Here is an 18538-nt window from a genome sequence, read left to right as displayed (position 1 = left end):
CCAGCTCCCTGCTTGTGGCCTGGGAAAGCAGTCGAGGACGGTCCAAAGCTTTGGGACCCTGCACCCGCGTGGGAGACCTGGAAGAGATTCCAGGTTCCCGGCTTCGGATCGGCGCAGCACCGGCTGTTTCGGGCACTTGGGGAGTGAATCATCGGATGGAGGATCTTCCTCTCTGTCCTCCATTCTGTATATCTGACTTTGTAATAAAAATAAATAAATCTTTAAAAAAAAAAACTCCCTTAAATCTACTGATTGAGAAAAGAAGCTGTAAGTTGCAGGTTGTTGCATGTAAAATTAAGGTATCTAATTTAGTTGTGTTTCTATAACTAGCACCAAACAGAAAATAAAATGGAAAAAAGCTTTTGTCATAGCAACAATGTGTACGTGGTAGATATGAATAAATCTAATGGAGGTTGTAAGATATTTACATAAATCACTACAGAAATTTAGTATGGTGACTAATCATAAAGTGGCTACTTTGGAGCAACTGTTTAGGTCAAAATTGAATTATTTCTAGCACCTTTTATTCACCTTACCTTCTTTATCTGTTAAATCACCTGTCTTAGGAGTAAACACCATTTTTAAGCATTATTTGTTTTTATTTGAAAGGCAGGTTTACACAGAGAAAGAGAAAGAAAATCTTTCACCCACTAAGTTCACATGCTAAAATGGCTGCAGCAGCCAGGGGTGTGCCAAGAAGTCAGGAGCTAGAAGCTTCATCCAGGTCTCCCACATGGGTAGCAAGGACACAGGCACTTGAGCCATCTTTCACCGATTTCACAGATACAGCAGAGATTTAGGATGGATGTGATGCAGCTGGGACTTGAACCGGCATCCACGTGGGATGCCGGGCGGCAGGCTGCATTCCTGGTAACCATTGTCTTGCTGTTTCCGATCACTTCCTTATTTTATAGAATGGATAAAGTATTAAAACAATTTTAGAATTACTTGTTTGTGAATTTTTTTTTTTGCTGAGATCATTCTCTATGTATTTGTGTTTTCTTTGCTTCAACAATAGGGTTATGAAACCATCTTTTTGTGTAGGTTTAGTTTGTTCATTTTCATTGTTATATGATATTTCTTTGTGTAAATCTTTTCTTATCCATTCTACTGATAGTCATTTGAATTGTTTATGGTACTTGATTTTTATTAATATTACTAAGAACCTACTTATGTATGCCTACAGCTATATATACAATTCTTTTTTTGTGAATGGCTAGGTCTGAAATTACTAATTAGAGGACTTATATTTTGCCAGTTTTTTTTCTTTTTTAATATTTAAAAGGCAGAGTAACAAGTGCGGGATGGAGGGAAGGAGGGAGGGAGGGAGGGAGGAAGGGAGGGAGAGAAAGTCTTCTCTCTGCAGGTTTACTTCCCAAATGGTCAGAATGGCTAGGGCTGTGCCAGGCTGAAGCCAGGAGCCTGGAACTTCTTCTGGGTCTCCCCCTGTGGGTGTAGAACCTAAGGACTTGGGCCAACTTCTGTTGTTTTCCCAAGCACATTAACAGGGCACTGGAAGGGCAGTGGAGCAGCTGGGACTTGAACCAGCAGACATATGAGATGCTAGTACTGCAGATAAAGACTTGCTATGCTATGACAGCACTACCCTCTCTCCAGCTTTTTTTTTTTTTTTAAGATTTTTTTTTTAAAGATTTATTCATTTTACTACAGCCAGATATACACGGAGGAGGAGAGACAGAGAGGAAGATCCTCCGTCCGATGATTCACTCCCCAAGTGACCACAACAGGCCGGTGCGAGCCGATCCGATGCCGGGAACCCGGAACCTCCTCCGGGTCTCCCACGCGGGTGCAGTGTCCCAATGCATTGGGCCGTCCTCAACTGCCTTCCCAGGCCACAAGCAGGGAGCTGGATGGGAAGTGGAGCTGCCGGGACCAGAACCAGCGCCCACATGGGATCCCGGGGCTTTCAAGGCCAGGACTTTAGCCGCTAGGCCACGCCGCCGGGCCCTAAGATTTATTTTTATTTAAAAGGCAGATTTTATGTATAGAGAAGGAGAGACATGGAGAGAGATCTTCAGTGTGTTGGTTCACTTCCCAGATGGCCTCAATGGGCAGAACTGAACTGGCCTAAAGTTAGTAATCAGGAGTTTCTTCAGGGTCTCCCATGTGGGTACAAGGGCCCAAGCACTGGGGCTATCTTTTATTGCATTCCCTGGCACATTAACAGCGAGATGGATTGGAAGTAAAAGACCCAGAACTCAAACTGGTTCCTGTATGGGATCCCAGCACCCAGGTGGAGGCTCAGTCTACTCTGCAATGGCTCTGGCCCCACTCTAGCTTTTTTAAACAGTGCAGTCTTCCACTGTTTCTACATGTTAAGTTTTGATATTCATGTATACTCTGATTGGCAGGTTTTTCCTTGAGAATGAGAAAAGTTACTTCTGAAATTTATTTTTTTATTTCCTTTCACTTTATTTGACATACAGAGAGAGTGAGAGTGAGCTTCCATCCAGTGGTTCACTGTCCAAATGTCTGCCATCAACTGGCAGTGGTTCAGGCTGAAGCAGGAGCCTGGAACTCCATCAGATTGGTAGGGAAACCCTATTGAAAGTACTCACTCAGGAACTCACATGGCAAAGCTCCAGTCGCAATGAATATTATTAGCTGCTACACTGGGTGGGAATCAGGGGGAGTCTTCCAGAGAGTTTTGCACAGGCAAATAAAAGCTGAAAGATCACTTTTGCTCACAACTTACTGATCAAAACTAAAACCTTGTCCCACTGAACCACAAGTGGGCCAAGAAGTATGAACCCATCATGACTTTTCTAAGAGGGAAGAGCCAGAAATATGAGTATTCTGCAAATTATAAGTGGGTGTCATACTTTACAAGAAATTAAGACTTGTGAAACTGTAATAATTAAGATATTATGTTTTAGGTGCAATATGATGAATAAATCAATGTGACAAAATCAAGATTTTAGACAGGTGTATTAAGAAACTTACCATTTGCCTTGTGAATCAAGAGAAAGTAAGCTTTATTTTTTCTAAAGATTTATTTACTTTTATTGGAAAGGTAGATTTTACAGAGAGAAGGAGATACAGAGAGAAAGATGTTCTCCAATTATTCACTCTTAAAGTGCTCAGCTAGAGCTGAGCTGATCTGAAGCCAGGACCCAGAGTCCTCCTCTAGGTCTCCCACTCAGGTGCAGAGTCCCAAAGATATGTACTGTCCTCTCGGGCCGCAAACAGGGAGCCGGATGGGAAGTGGGGCTGCCGAGATATGAACCAGCACTCGTAAGGGATCCTGGCCATGCAAGGCAAGGTTTTAGCTGCTAGGCCATCATGCTGGGCCCAAGAAACATAGAATTTTTTAAATTGCAGAAGAAAATATGAAAGAATGTCATGCCTCAGGAATAGGAAAAGATTTACTAGCTAAGACATGCTTCCTGCGTCAGGGGCAGATTGGTGCAGGGTTAGGTTGCCACCTGATTGCCTGTATCTGTATTCTGGTCAGAGCTGTGTCCCAACTCCTCTGATTCCTAGCTGTCTCCTGGAGAGCGAGGAGAAAGCACACCCTGGAAGGCAGCAGATGATGAGTCCCTGCCAACTACTTGTAGGCTCCTTGGTTTGGGCCTTTTCCAGCCCTAGCTGTGGCTGTTATCTGGAGAGTGAACCAGTGAGTGGAAAAACCTCTTGTTCTTTTTCTCTTTTAAATAAAGTGAAAATAAATAAATAAAACATAAATGTACAAGGTTAAAAATGAGTTTTCTTGTGGCGTACATGATAACATAGCACACTAAACCTCTGTCTGAAACACTGGCATCCCAAAGGGTGCTAATTCAAGTCCTGGCTGTTGCATTTCTGACCCAGCTCCCTGTTAATAGCCTAAGAAGCCAATGGAGGCTACCCCTGCACCTACGTGGGAGACCTAGAAGAAGCTCCTGGCTCCTGGCTTTGGATCACTTCAGCTCCAGCTCTTGTGACCGGAAACTGAGCCAGCAAGATGGAAGATTTCTCTGTAACTCTGTAAATCTTTTAGAAAAAATGTGGGCCTGGCGTGATGGCCTAGCAGCTGGGGTCCTCACCTTGAATGAACTGGGAATCCCATATGGGTACCAGTTCTGGTCCCGGCATCTCTGCTTCCCATCCAGCTCCCCGCTTGTGGCCTGGGAAAGCAGTCGAGGACACCCTAAGGCCTTGGGACCCTGCACCCATGTGGGAGACCCGGAAGAACTCCTGGCTCCGGATCGGCGCAGCACCTGCCATTGTGCCTCACTTGGGGAGTGAGTCATCAGATGGAGGATCTTCTTCTCTGTCTCTCCTCCTCTCTGTATATCTGAGTTTGCAATAAAAATAAATAAATCTTAAAAAAAAATGAACAGGTATTTTATTTTAGAAAGTTCAAGGACGTCTGTTTACCAGCAGGCCCCATAAAATAGAGACAAGGGTACAAACTGGGAGAAAATATCTGCAGTGTATAAATCCACAAAGGATTAGTATTCAATTTAGAACTCCGATAAAGGACAGATAGGAGGTGGATGACGGCCAGCTCTGTGGGGATGCGGCCGTGGAGTGAGTCACTGCTTGGGTCCTCTGCATTCCATATCAGAGTGCTGGGTTCATTCCCAGCTACTGCACGTGCATCCTGCCTCCTGCTTATCTGTGCCCAAGAGGGTAGCGGATGAGCATTCAGATTCTTGGGTTCCTGCCACCCTTGTGGGAAACCTGGGTGGTATTTGTCGTTCCTGTTTCACCCTGCCCCGGCCCAAGCCTTTGCAGTTGTTTGAGAGAACGAACCAGTGATGGAAAATCTCTTTCATCTCTCTTTCTGCCTTTCAAGTAAAAGTGAAATTGATTAAATTAGTAAAAATAGAAGCTAAGTGGACAAGGATATAAATAGGCATTTCTGAGAATAGAATATCCAGTGAACCCCAAGCATATATAATGTGCTTTTTGGCATTAGTAATTCAAGAAATGTAATTAACATTTCAGATTGGCAGAAATTTAAAACACTCATGTAATTGTTGCCTGCAAGGTAGGATAGAGGGTACTTACATCCACTGCTATTTGAAATGCGAGTTGATGCTACTACTTAGGAAAAAAATTCTTTTGAATATATCCAATTTGAGGAAATCGGTTGTTTTTCCTTTTGTTCCTTTTAATCATATGTTGCTTTTTTTTAAAAAAAGATTTATTTATTTGTATTGGAAAGACAGATTTACAGAGAGAAGGAGAAACAGAGAAAGATCTTCCATCTGCTGATTCACTCCCCAAGTGGCTGCAATGGCTGGAGCTGAGCAGATCTAAAACCAGGAGCCAGGAGCTTCTGGGTCTCCCACATGGGTGTGGCGTCCCAAGGCTTTGGACCTTCCTCGACTTATGCTTCCAGGCCACAAGCAGCGAGCTGGATGGGAAGTGGAGCAGCTGGAATTTGAACTGGCACCAATATGCAGTGCTGGAGCTTTTGTGGAGGGATTAGCCAATTGAGCCATCACACCTGACCCAGAGAAAGTTTTTGAGTATTTAGCAAGATTGAACATCAGCTGCCAGTCGGTGATTTCACTCCTAGTTATGTATTGCAGAAAATGTCTTGATATATTCTATACTAGAAAATATTAAGAATGTTGAAAGCAGCAATTTTTTTCATATGATTAGAGAAATATGTCAATAACTCATACCAGCTACAATAGAATGGATTTTTAAATTATGGTTTTCTTTTCATAGTATAATACTAGGTAGTAGTAAACCTGAATGACCTCCAGTTACTACTCTTAGTTCACTGTAATCTCAAAAATCCCAACCACATTGAATGGCAAAAAGCAAGTCACAGAAGGTTACATAAATTTTTATTGATTCTATTTAGATAGGAATCAAAACAGGGCAAAACTAAACAGCACATTTTTTGAGGTTCATTCTTGTCATAAAACTAGAGAAAAAGCGATTTTCATCAAATTCAAGAAAGCAGTTCCCTCCGGAGGATGGAAGGAGGAGGATGTAATCAACTGGGCAGGTTCAATTTCCCGTTCATGTTTTCATTTCTTTGAACTGGGAGCATATGGACATTTATTTATGTATTTTTTGCTTTTTGGTTATATAAATAACATTGAAACATATACTCGTCCAGATTATATTTGTGTTTTGTGTGCTTTTTTTGGTTGTTATATAGCATAGAAAAGTATTGTGATCAATCTAGAAAGCACACTAAAGTATAAGGAAAATGAGAATTTGCCTGAACACCAGGACACAGAGTATCACTGTATGTTTCCTCTCTGGCCTGTGATATTTCTGGGAATAAGTCTTTTTGCTCACTGTTTTTGTATGAAAAGTAGCTTCCTAAATTTTCTCTATCTGTAGCATTTTCCTACTTTTATGTTTTAACCTAAGACTACCCTAGGTTGCTATTTTAAGCTTACTCTCTTCTTATGACCTTGAAGTGACTCCCAGTTGCCTCTTAAATCACTTTAAAAAGGCATGATTATAGATATTTTAAGACCTAATGTCACACTCCTTTTCCTCTCCTTCCCTTCCCCAGGCACTTTCCATCTCACTATGATAGCAGATGGTACACTTGCTATGCCTGCCTCCCAGACATTTCACATACCGTTCACCTTAGAGTGTTTTCTGTGTTTTTCCAAACCACATCCACCTCACAGAGCTCAGCTTCAGAAAGTTACCTTCTTCGTGACATTTTAAAAATACTGTTTGACTTTAACAATGTTTAGCACGACTGAATATGCCATGCTTGGATATTCTCTCTTTCGGATTTCCTCGCAGTGCCTAGCACAGTTCCTGGTCCGTAACAAAACTGCTGTACTGTCCTGGGCTGATGCACTCTTTAACAGTTGTTAGGTTTTAGTTACTCAGTTTTTCATACCTACCTATTTCCTTTCATTTGCTTTTTTCTATTATGATATCTCATTCTTGAAAAGAGAATTCGTTTGTGACCTTTGATCTTGGATTTGTTTGTAGGTCTGATAATGACACCTTTCTGTCTTACTAGATCAGGGAAGGGTGAGATGGTATGTGTGTTGTTAAGAGGCAGGGTTGATGATGGGAGATGTCTGTTGAAGGAAGAGTGAAGGCCTGGGGTTCTGTCAGCAAAGCAGCTGCCTGCTGTCCTGCAGGTCAGGTGCATGTTAGTCCGTGGTATTTCCAGTGTGGGTGTGATCTGTACATTTAAATCCAGCTTTCCTCATTGCTTGCCATTTAAAAATTTGAGCAGTGTATAGTAAGACTAGTAAGAGTCTGTGTGGGCTCTTCGTGATCTGTTTGCATTCTTTAATGCTAAGGTTTTTATTTTTATTATTATTTTTAGATTTATTTATATTTATTTGAAAGGCAGACTTACAGAGAGGAAAGAAAGAGGTCTTCCATCTGCTGGCTCACTGCCTAAGTGGCCACACTGGCTTGGGTGCTAATAGGATCCAAGAGCTTTTTCCAAGTTTCCCACCTGGAGGCAGGAGTCCAAGGACCTGAGCTATCCTCTGCTGCTTTCCTAGGTCCAGGATACTAAATCAAAAGTGGAGCAGACGGGACTTGTACCAGCACCCATGTGGAATGTTGGCACCACAAGGCAGAGAATTGGCCTGTTGAGCCACTGCACTGGCCCCAATTGCAAAGTTTGGTTCCTTCCTTCCTTCCTTCCTTTCTCTCTCTCTCTCTCTCTCTCTCTCTCTAAATCTCACTTTCCAATAGCATTGCCATGGCTGGGACATGAACTAGTGCCGTATGTGATGCCAGCACCACAAGGTGAAAGATTACCCTCTTCACCACTGTCTGGCTCCATATGTTTGGTGTTTTTTGTAACATCAAACTTAAAAATTTCTTGCCAATTCTGTAAAGTCTTATTTCTTTTTACTTTTAATTAATTTTCATTTCATTTGAAAAGGCAGAGATGGAGTTTAGTCCTCTAATGCTTGTAGACAGCCAGGACTGAGCCAGTTCACAGAGGGACCCTGGAACTCAAGCTGAGTTTTTTTTTTTTTTTAAAAGATTTATTTATTTTATTACAAAGTCAGATATACAGAGAGGAGAGACAGAGAGGAAGATTTTCCATACGATGATTCACTCCCCAAGTGAGCCGCAACGGGCCGGTGCTGCGCTGATCTGAAGCCAGGAACCTGGAACCTCTTCCGGGTCTCCCATTTGGGTGCAGGGTCCCAAAGCTTTGGGCCGTCCTCAACTGCTTTCCCAGGCCACAAGCAGGGAGCTGGATGGGAAGTGGAGCTGCCGGGATTAGAACTGGCGCCCATATGGGATCCCGGTGCATTCAAGGCGAGGACTTCAGCCGCTAGGCCACGCCGCCGGCCTCTCAAGCTGAGTTTAAACGAGGGGTTTGTGCTTCCTTGTCAGACTAAGGTTAACGTGCATCATTGTTCTTTATACAGTTTTGCACTTTACCTTGTAACAAGTCCTGTGCACTTGGCATTGGCCTTATGTGAACACCTTTTGGTTCATGTCTTCAGTAGCTTTTTTCTTTCTCTTCCATGAACATCTGTCACTATTCCTGTGCTAAGTGATCTTCACTATCATCTATGTTTTATGAAGTACTTTATAATTTCTTTTGGTCATTTCTACAAAATGTTAATGATTATCCACTTTTTTTGTTCCCATCGAATGTGCTGCCTTTTTTTTTTTTTTTTGGTATCATTTGATGTTAAGTTTAACTTCTGCTTCAGAACCTTGCATGCAAGTTACCAATGATGGTTTTCATTGAAAAGAATTTGAGTTTGTGTGTTTTACTTACTTTGAACTATGTACCTCTCAACTCTGACTTAGCAAGTAAAGGAAGTTTGTGAGCTAATTACTCTGCTCCCTCAGAAACCCCTAATTTTTTCCCATGTAGTATCACTAAAATATTTTTTTCTTGACCGCGATTGTCATAACTGCAGCCCAGACCTCTTATTTATTATTCATATTGAAGCTGCTGTCATACCCCAAGACCCCTGGGTATAACCTTACTTTGGTGTTGGCTTATTTATTTATCTCTGTTCAGGGGAGGAAATCCGTCCTCTGTACTTAGTATGCTACAAAGATTTTGTTCTCCTTCCAGGGATTGTACTGGAGGCTTTGCACTGCCAGGATGTGGGACAGAGTGTTTTTTGTTATAAGAAAAAAAGAATGTTGTATTGATTGATTAAACTTGACAAATCTCAATTAGTGATTTTTCTTTTTGAGAATGCTAGTAGAAGGTTTAAAAGCCAGGGAATCATGCTGGGTAGGGGATGGGCGGGTGGGTAAGAAGCAGCTTTTTATTTGTAGAATGTTCTGGAATGTCTGTATCTGGAAAATAGTACAACTGTTACCAAGGAACAGGAAGGTGTGTGTTCTGCTGAGAGACCACTTTGCTAGTTTGGGTGAAATTTGAGAGTTCAGGGGATATGACCCTTAATATTTTTTGACCTTGTGGCATTACTGAAACAAAAGCGCAAGAATTGTAATGAAGGAATTAACATTCCTTCATGAGTAACCCAATCTTGTAGATTGTAGAAGTGGGAAATTCTTCATTATCCTTTAGTCATGGCTGGTGTCAGAGAGTAATAATGCCACTATTCTGAATTATTGAAGCAGGATATTAGATGTCTGTATGACCCTGAGAATCTTAACATAGTAATGAATAGCTGCCACTTAAGAAATCATTTCTTCATATGTAATTCAGATGCTATCTACTTGAGTTTTAATTTCTTTACTTTGGTTACCTATGGATATGAGTACATGTATTTGGTCCTTTAATCCTTAATCTTGCCTTTTAAAGATTTATCTATTTTTTTTTAAAGATTTATTCATTTTATTACAGCCAGATATACACAGAGGAGGAGAGACAGAGAGGAAGATCTTCCGTCCGATGATTCACTCCCCAAGTGAGCCGCAACGGGCCAGTGCGTGCCGATCCGAAGCCGGGAACCTGGAACCTCTTCCGGGTCTCCCATTTGGGTGCAGTGTCCCAATGCATTGGGCCGTCCTCAACTGCTTTCCCAGGCCACAAGCAGGGAGCTGGATGGGAAGTGGAGCTGACAGGATTAGAACCGGCACCCATATGGGATCCCGGGGCGTTAAAGGCGAGGACTTTAGCTGCTAGGCCACGCCGCCGGACCCAAGATTTATCTATTTTTTAACTTGAAAATTAGATTTAAGAGGGAGACAGACAGAGATCCTCTGTCGACTAGTTCACTGTCCAAATGGTTATGATGGCTAGAACTGGATAGACTTGGAGTTGGTAGCTGGAAACTTCTGGGTCTCCTGCTTGGATGCAGGGGCCCAAGGGCTTGGGATATCCATTGCTGCTTTTTCAGGTTATTAGCAGGGAGCTGGATTGGAAGTGGAGGAGCCATGACTCTAACCTGTGCCTGTATGGGATGCTGGCTCTGCAGGTAGAGGATTAGCTTGCTAACCAACTTGCTGAGCGTGAGCCTTTAATTTTTTTTTTTTTTTTAAGATTTATTTATTTTTATTGCAAAGTCAGATATACAAAGAGGAGGAAAGAGAGAGAGGAAGATCTTCCGTCCAATCATTCACTTCCCAAGTAACCTAAACAGCCGATGCTGTGCCGATCTGAAGCCAGGAGCCAGGAACTTCCTCCAGGTCTACCATGCGGGTGCGGGGTCCCAAGGCCTTGGGCCATTCTTGACTGCTTTCCCAGGCCACAGGCAGGGAGCTAGATGGGAAGTGGAGCTGCCGGGATTAGAACCGGCATCCATATGGGATCCTGGTGCGTGTAAGGTGAGGACTTTGGTCACTAAACTACCGTGCTGGGTCCAATATTGGTGTTTCTATCTCTCTTTTCCCCCTGAGATCTGTTTTGTATCAGTAGCAGGAATGAGTGTAGTAGGTAGTTTATGGTGCTAATTAGCCTCAGAACTGTATATTCAAGGTACTGAGTTATGAATGAATGCTAATAAACCCTTGAACCTCAGGGGAGATTTGGTAGCGATAACGAACTTTATGTTAAAGAGACTGATGTAGGATATATGGATGCTTTTCTAAGCATGAAGCCTAGCAGGTAGCTGTTTTTATACTTAAGTGTAGCGAATCCCAAGGGAGAAACTACCCAGCTATTCTTTGCCTTCTTCAAAGTTAGATCATGTTTCTGTTAAGATGACTAGGTGACTTACGGTATAAAGCAATTATTTTTATCTTTTCTGGGGATGTAGTAATGATATTGTTCTGTTTTAAATAAAAAGTTCTCTTTTTAAGAGAGATGCTCTGAAAGATGAAAAATGCTTGGCAATATGCTTCAGAATGATGTAAGAATGGAGCAAGTGCTGAGATTGGCCATGGATGCATAATTGTTCCAACTGGATGATGTAGTTGGGAGTTTATTATGTTGGTCTGTTTACCCTTGTATGTTTGAGATTTTCTACAATTAAATGTTAGAAATTATTTTTTATTGTTTTGAATGCCAAAGAGTAAATCATACTCCACCCCCTCGACCCTGTCCCCTGCCTTTAAAAGAGAACTTTCAATAATCTTTTGAACATAAAAAAGCAGTGAGGTTTTTCTTTTCTTGAAGTCAGTTGTCCTCAAGTCCTTTATCTTACTTCCAGAGTTTACCAACAGGATAGGTTGGCCAAATTTAGGTTGTGTGATTTCCAGGTGGTGTATACAAAGGAGTAATCACGAGAAACAAAAAGATGATTTGGGAAGCTCAGATACAGAAGGAAACCCTAAGAGTTCAGTTGGTGGCAAGGTGGAAAGTGTGTCGTGCCTTAGCAGAAGATATTGTTGGTTCCCCCTTCGTGATGGGTTAGACTGCCGACTGGGGTGCTTTCCAATGAGTTTGGATGCATAAAGCACCAAAATTAGTCATAGCCTTTCTCCTAAATCCCCACCTTCTCTACTTGTGACTTCTTTTAGATGTGAAGTTAGGAAATCTCAAGAGAGAAATAAACAGCTGTTCCCCGCCTAAAGACAAGAGTCTATGTTTCAGTGGAAAAAACTGAGGCAACAGCTGCATTAGTAGCTGTCAAAGCACAGAGATTTTCTGTCTTTATGGCACTTTTGTCGTATTTACATGGTTCTTACTAATCCAAACAATTATGTGTTCATGTGTATAGAATTGTTTGCTATTTGATCCAAGAGAGCTGGGTGGTGAAATCACCTGCTTTTAGTCTTTAGAGTCTTGTTGCTTTTGTACTGCATCCAAGAAAGTAGTTAACAGACAAACAGTAATTGCCTTTTCCTGAGAATGAAAAGGAAGACCTCTGGTTTCACCCTGAGAAGATCAGAGAGAAACCTCAAAGGTGGGTTTTCTTTGCTTGTTGAAATGGAACCATCAAGGACCCCAGAGGGTTTTGGTCTCTACCCTTTCTCCCTCCCTGCCATAGAGCTCACTGATTGGAAGAATACCAGTTTTTGTTCCTTATTGGTGCTGCCACCTGTTCTTGCTGCTGAACTAAATGTTCTTGGCTTTATTTGGTGTGAACAGGATCTCCCTCTGGGAAAGGTGGGAGGAGGGTGAAAAAGGGAACAGGAGGAGGCCCGTTCCAGTCCCTGTGCTCATGTGAGAGGGACACACAGGGGTTAGTGTGCTGCTCTAACAGAGGGGCTTTGTGCTCAAGTTTCTTCCGGAGCTGCAGCTTCCCAGATGCGTGCTGGGCAAGCTGGGGCGGCTTCATCCCTAATGCACTTGCTTCTCCCTGACAATAGCAGAGCAAGACTAACAACAAGAATTAAAGTATGAATATGAAGGAGATGCAGGCAGGGTCTGTTGGAAATGCATTCAGACACTGAGTGTATTTGGGGAAAACTGCTTATAATAAGTGGGAAGAGAATGTTACATGGAAAAGGTGAGACTGAAGCAAGAGCCACATCTGTTGGTTTCAGACTCATGGTGGGTGCAGACAGACCTCTGACCTGAGACCCTTTCCTTTGTCTGTGAAGTCCTTGTTATCCGAGTCAGGGAAAGCCTACCTCTCCTGAATGGGAGCAGCTGAGTAGAGGATAGAGAGGTTTGCTTGTTCCAACTCTGGTCTCATTGACTCAGGAAGTAACTCAAGATAGAAGCAGGAGACTCAGAGGTCTTCTTCAGCATAGAACAGTGGCATACAGCCTCTTTGGCAACACAAAATGACTCAAGGTACAATGACACAATAGCCTAAAGCTTAGATGACACCTACCATGCTGCCAAGTGTTAGATATCTGAGATGTGTCACAAGGTCCATGGAAAAATAGAATTAAAAAGTAAATTGTGTGTCACCGAAATTGAAATCCATGCATCATCTTTTCATAATTCATATTTCCATGAACTTCTTGAAGTAGCCTAGGGTGTATATATGTTTTTTTATATATTTTTTTTTTATATTGGAAAGCCGGATATACAGAGAAGAGGAGAGACAGAGAGGAAGATCTTCCATACGATGATTCACTCCCCAAGTGACCGAAACAGCCGGTGCTGCGCCGATCCGAAGCTGGGAACCTGGAACCTCTTCCAGGTCTCCCACATGGGTGCAGGATTCCAAAGCTTTGGGCCATCCTCGACTGCTTTCCCAGGCCACAAGCAGGGAGCTGGATGGGAAGTGGAGCTGCCGGGATTAGAACTGGCGCCCATATGGGATCCCGGCGCGTTCAAGGTGAGGACTTTGGCTGCTAGGCCACACTGCTGGGCCCTGTATATATGTTTTTAAACATTTATTTTATTTTAAAATTTTTATTGGAAAGTCAGATATACAGAGAGGAGGTGGAGAGACAAAGAGGAAGAGCATCCAGCTGATGATTTACTCCCCAAGCAGCCACAACGGCTGGAGCTGAGCCAGGAGCACAGAGCTTCTTCCAGGTCTCCCACATGGGTGTAGAATCCTAAGGCTTTGGGCCATCCTCGACTGCTTTCCCAGGCTACAAGCAGGGAGCTGGATGGGAAGCAGGGCTGCCGGCGCCCATATGCGATCCCGGTATGTGCAAGACGAGGACTTCAGCTGCTAGGCTGCTGTGCGAGGCCCAAGGGTGTGTATTTTTTTTTTTAAATTTATTCATTTTATTACAGCCAGATATACACAGAGGAGAGACAGAGAGGAAGATCTTCCATCCGATGATTCACTCCCCAAGTGACCACAACAGGCCGGTGCGCGCTGATCTGAAGCCGGGAACCAGGACCCTCCTCCGGGTCTCCCACGCGGGTGCAGTGTCCCAATGCATTGGGCCGTCCTCAACAGCTTTCCCAGGCCACAAGCAGGGAGCTGGATGGGAAGTGGAGCTGACAGGATTAGAACCGGCGCCCATATGGGATCCCGGGGCTTTCAAGGCGAGGACTTTAGCTGCTAGGCCACGCCGCCGGGCCCAAGGGTGTGTATTTTAATGTTCAAATAACCATAGGAGATAAATGCTATTATTCTTTACTTTTAAAAAATATCTGTTATTTTTATTTTAAAAGTAGTTACAGAGAAAAGGAGAGACAGAGAAAGGGAGGGAGATATTCTATCCTAAATGGCTATATTGGCTAGAGCCAGGAGCCAGGAACTTCGTTTGGGTCTCCCGTGTGGGTTCTGGGTCCCAAACAATTGAACAATCCTCTGCTGCTTTTCCAGGCCTTAAGCAGGGAGCTGGATCAGAAGTGGAGCAGACAGGACTTGAACTGTTCTCATATGGGATGCCAATGACAGAGATGTAAGTTTAGCCTACTGTGCCACGACACTGACCCCCTATTATTAAATAACTTTTTTAAATAGGAAAACTGGGGGTTTAGCGCAGTAATGTAGCAGCTAAAGTACTTGCCTTGCATGCTCCAGGATCCCATTTGGCTGCTGGTTCTAATCCCAGAGGCCCCACTTCCCGTCCAGCTCCCTGCTTGTGGCCTGGGAAAGCGATCGAGGATGTCACAAGGCCTTGGGACCCTGCACCCACATAGGAGACCTGGGCGAAGCTCCTGGCTCTTGGCTTCTGATCGACTCAGGTCCGGCCATTGTGGCTGCCTTGGATTGAATCAATGGATGGAAGATCTTTCCCTCTGTCTCTCCTCCTCTTTGTATATCTGAGTTTGCAATAAAAAAATGAATAAATGTTAAAAAATTAAATTCCTTGGGCAAGGCTACATATGTGATGATTATCAGGATTGCCATTATGGATCCACTCTTTTGACTCCAGAGATCATGTTCTTAGTTATTAAAGTATGCCATCTCCTGGTGGAGCCCTGTGCCTTTCTTTCCAAAACAGGGCCGTGTGAACCACAGGAAATAGAAAGTGATTGGAATAATTACATTTGCAGTTTTGGCTTAATCGTCATGACTGGTGCCATGTGTCAGAGCAGGGCCTTCGTGAGGATCAGTGGATGTCTTTTAGCACCTGGGCTTAATTCTCAGGGAAACCCAGTTAAGAAACACTAAGTTGGCCACAGTTTACATATGTCAAATTTCTGTGGATACATGCTAGAAATAACTTTTTAAAGATTTTATTTGTTTCTTTATTTTTTATTGGAAAGTCAGATATGCAGAGATGAGGAGAGACACAGAGGAAGGTCTTTCGTCTAGTGAATCACTCCCCAATCTGCCACCGTGGCTGTAGCTGAGCTGATTCGAAGTCAGGAGCCAGAAGCCTCTTCTAGGTCTCCTGGGTGGGTGCAAGGTCCCCAGGCTTTGGCCCGTCTTTGACTGCTTTCTCAGGGAACTGGACGGGAAGTGAGGCTGCCATAATTAGAACCAGTGCCCATATGGGATCCTGGTGCGTGTAAGGCAAGGAATTCAGCTGCTAGGCTACCACGCTGGGCCCAAGATTTATTTATTTTTGTTGGAAAGTCAGATTTATGAAGAGAGAGACAGAGGGAAAGATCTTCCATCCATTGGTTTACTCAACAAGTGGCAACTATGCTTTAGCAAGCCAATCTGAATAGGGTGGCCAGGCAATGCTATAATGAGAAAATAATCATTGCATAGAAACCTCTAGGAAATTAACATTTGAGCTGAATGGATATCTAAAGGAAGAGATTTGGGCTGTTGATGTAACTTAGAGTTGTCAATGTATATGCATATACAACCGTGGTACTAGAAGAACTCATCAAGAGTGCGAATGAGTATATGCAGTCAAGAGTCGGGAGACTTGAGATCTGAGCTCCAGAATTGTAAAGGAACCAGAAAAGGCAAGGCATTACAGACCAACAGGTCAGAAGAAAATCCCTCACTTTAAATTATTAAATGAGAGAAAGAGAAGAAGAAAACCAGGACAGTGTGATGCCCTGGAAACTCTGGGGAGAAAGCATTTAACAGAACAGCTGTGTTAAATGCTGTTGATAGACCAAATGAGATGAGGACTAAGAATTGACAATTCTTTGTAAATCATATAGGTATGTTTATAAAGTAGCCTTAGTTTCCAGTCTCATTGGGAATATGCCTGGAAAAATAGCACTGTATTTTTGTGTGAAAAATTAATAATAATGCAATAATAATAAAATAATAATGTAATAATTTAAACTGAGGGATTTTCTTCTGACCTGTTGGTCTGTAATGCATTGCTGAGTGAGTCATTTAATGGGTTGGGTGAGTGAAAATCGGGGATACAGGATGTCGAAGAATGCACTCTCATCCCTGGGGAGGGCCTAGTGCTTGCTGATAAAGACTTACCAATCTAGGTGCCACTTGTCGCCTTTGTGTCCATTCTTTGGATGATACATCCATCAGGATTTAGAGGAAGATAGAGGTAAGAGATAATAGTTGCATTTAATTACACCAAAATAAATAAACAAACCATTATACATGAAGATACACCATAGCTGCACTGGGCATTGAGCCCAGCAGTGGAGGCACTGGTTGACTTGATCGTGGCTCATGTGAGAGTGCCTGAGTTCAATACCTGGCTGCAGTCCTGACTCAGCTCCTGCTCTTGCATCAACTGCTTGCTGATGCCAACTCTGGGATAGACTAGTGATGGCTTGAGTAATTGGATCTCTACCATCCATGTGGGCGATCCAGATTGTGTTCCTGGTGTTTGGTGAATGGGAGTTGCTCTAGATCTGTGAGTCTCTCTGCATCTCAAATACATTAAAAACTAAACAGAACAAATTCCCATAACACAAATCAGGTTATATGAAAAAGTCCAGGGAGACTAAATATAGTTAGAAAGACTATATTCTGATAGTACTAATTTTTAAGAAGAATGTGGAGAGGGCCCAGTGCAATGGCTCAATTGGTTAACCTCTTCCCCCCCACACACTCAACAAGCACTGGAATCCCATCCCATATGGGTGCTGGTTTGAGCCCTGGCTGCTTCGATTCCCATCCAGCTCCCTGCTTGTGGCCTGGGAAAGCAGTGGAAGATTGTCCAAAGCCTTAGGGACCCTGTACCCATATGGGAGACCTGGAGAAGAGGCTCTGGTCTCCTAATTTTGGTTGGCTCAGCTCCAGCCATTGTGGCCACATGGGGAGCAAACCAGCAGATGGAAGATCTTTCTCTTCTCTTTATAATTCTGCCTTTTTAATAAAAATAAATAAATCCTAAAAAAAGGAAAGAATAGGGAAAATTTGAGGCCAATATAGTGGTATAGCAAGCTAATCCTCAGACTGTTGCTCTGGCATCCCATGTGGGCAGCAATTCAAGTCCCGTCTGCTCCATTTCCAATCCAGCTCCCTGCTTATGACCTGGGGAAGCAGTGGAGGATGGCCCAGAGCCTTGGGACCCTGCACCCATGTGGGAGATCCAGAGGAAGCTCCTGGCTCCTGGATTCAAATTGGCAGAGCTCTGACTGTTTACTTGGGAATGAATCAGTGGATGGAAGATCTTTGTTTCTGCTCTGTAAATCTGGTTCAAATAAAAATAAATAAATTAGTAAAAAGAATATGGAGAAATTTATATCACATACAGATAAAGTTGGCTAGCCTCTTTAAAATAGCAAAAATCAGGGTTGACCACACAGTCCGTCAATAGATAAATGCATAATAGATGTGACATTGTGTTTTATTACTCATATCATCATGGATAGATTAAAAATAGTGCTAATTCTAAAAACCACACGCAGGTAAAAATCAATGTGATGCTTTTTTTAAATCAAAAAAGGGCTTATATAAATGTATAACTGTACTGTGTATTTAAGGATGTAGACTTGTAAAAATATTAGAAAGAAAATTGTACAACAAATTCATGACAGTGGTTGGAAGTGAGTAGGGTAGTCAGTTGAGAGTTGAGCTATACCTGTAGCTGGAAATATGTGTGGTTGAATGTTTGTTTCTGAGTGATAGATGTGCAAGCTTTTGTTATGTTCTTCTTTGTGTTTTTTGATGATTTTATAAATAGCTAATTTTTTTAAAAAAATCAAAGTTTAACAGAAGGAACAAGCAGGAATAATTTCATGCCAGTACATTTATATGTTTCTTGCTCTTTTAAAATTTTCTAGCTCTATGTGTATTAGAGGAAAGGAGATAACTGCATATCATTCATTCATGGTTTGTTCTAGTGTAGCCTTGATCTAATGTAGCATCATGCCACAGGGAAGTGAAGACCCTTATTAGCACATATTGTGCCATTCATTTTGACTCTGGATTTTTTTTTTTTTCAAATCAACCGCAAGCATATGGAAAATACATTTAGTTCATAGTTATCAGCATGGGGAAGCTAGTGTGCTGACTGGGATCTGAGAAGTTTAATAACCACATTGTGCCTT

General features: G+C 42.6%; 1 protein-coding gene across 1 annotated transcript in view; it reads left to right on the top strand.

Moving 5' to 3' along the window:
* The window catches only part of USP54 (ubiquitin specific peptidase 54), a 101441-nt gene that overhangs the window by 41886 nt on the left and 41017 nt on the right, over positions 1-18538 (top strand). The window lies entirely within an intron of this gene.

The sequence above is a fragment of the Ochotona princeps genome, chromosome 13 (genome assembly GCF_030435755.1).
Source record: "Ochotona princeps isolate mOchPri1 chromosome 13, mOchPri1.hap1, whole genome shotgun sequence".
Taxonomy (NCBI): domain Eukaryota; kingdom Metazoa; phylum Chordata; class Mammalia; order Lagomorpha; family Ochotonidae; genus Ochotona; species Ochotona princeps.
The sequence above is the reverse complement of the archived record's forward strand: the minus strand, read 5'-3'. Positions and strand labels throughout refer to the sequence as shown.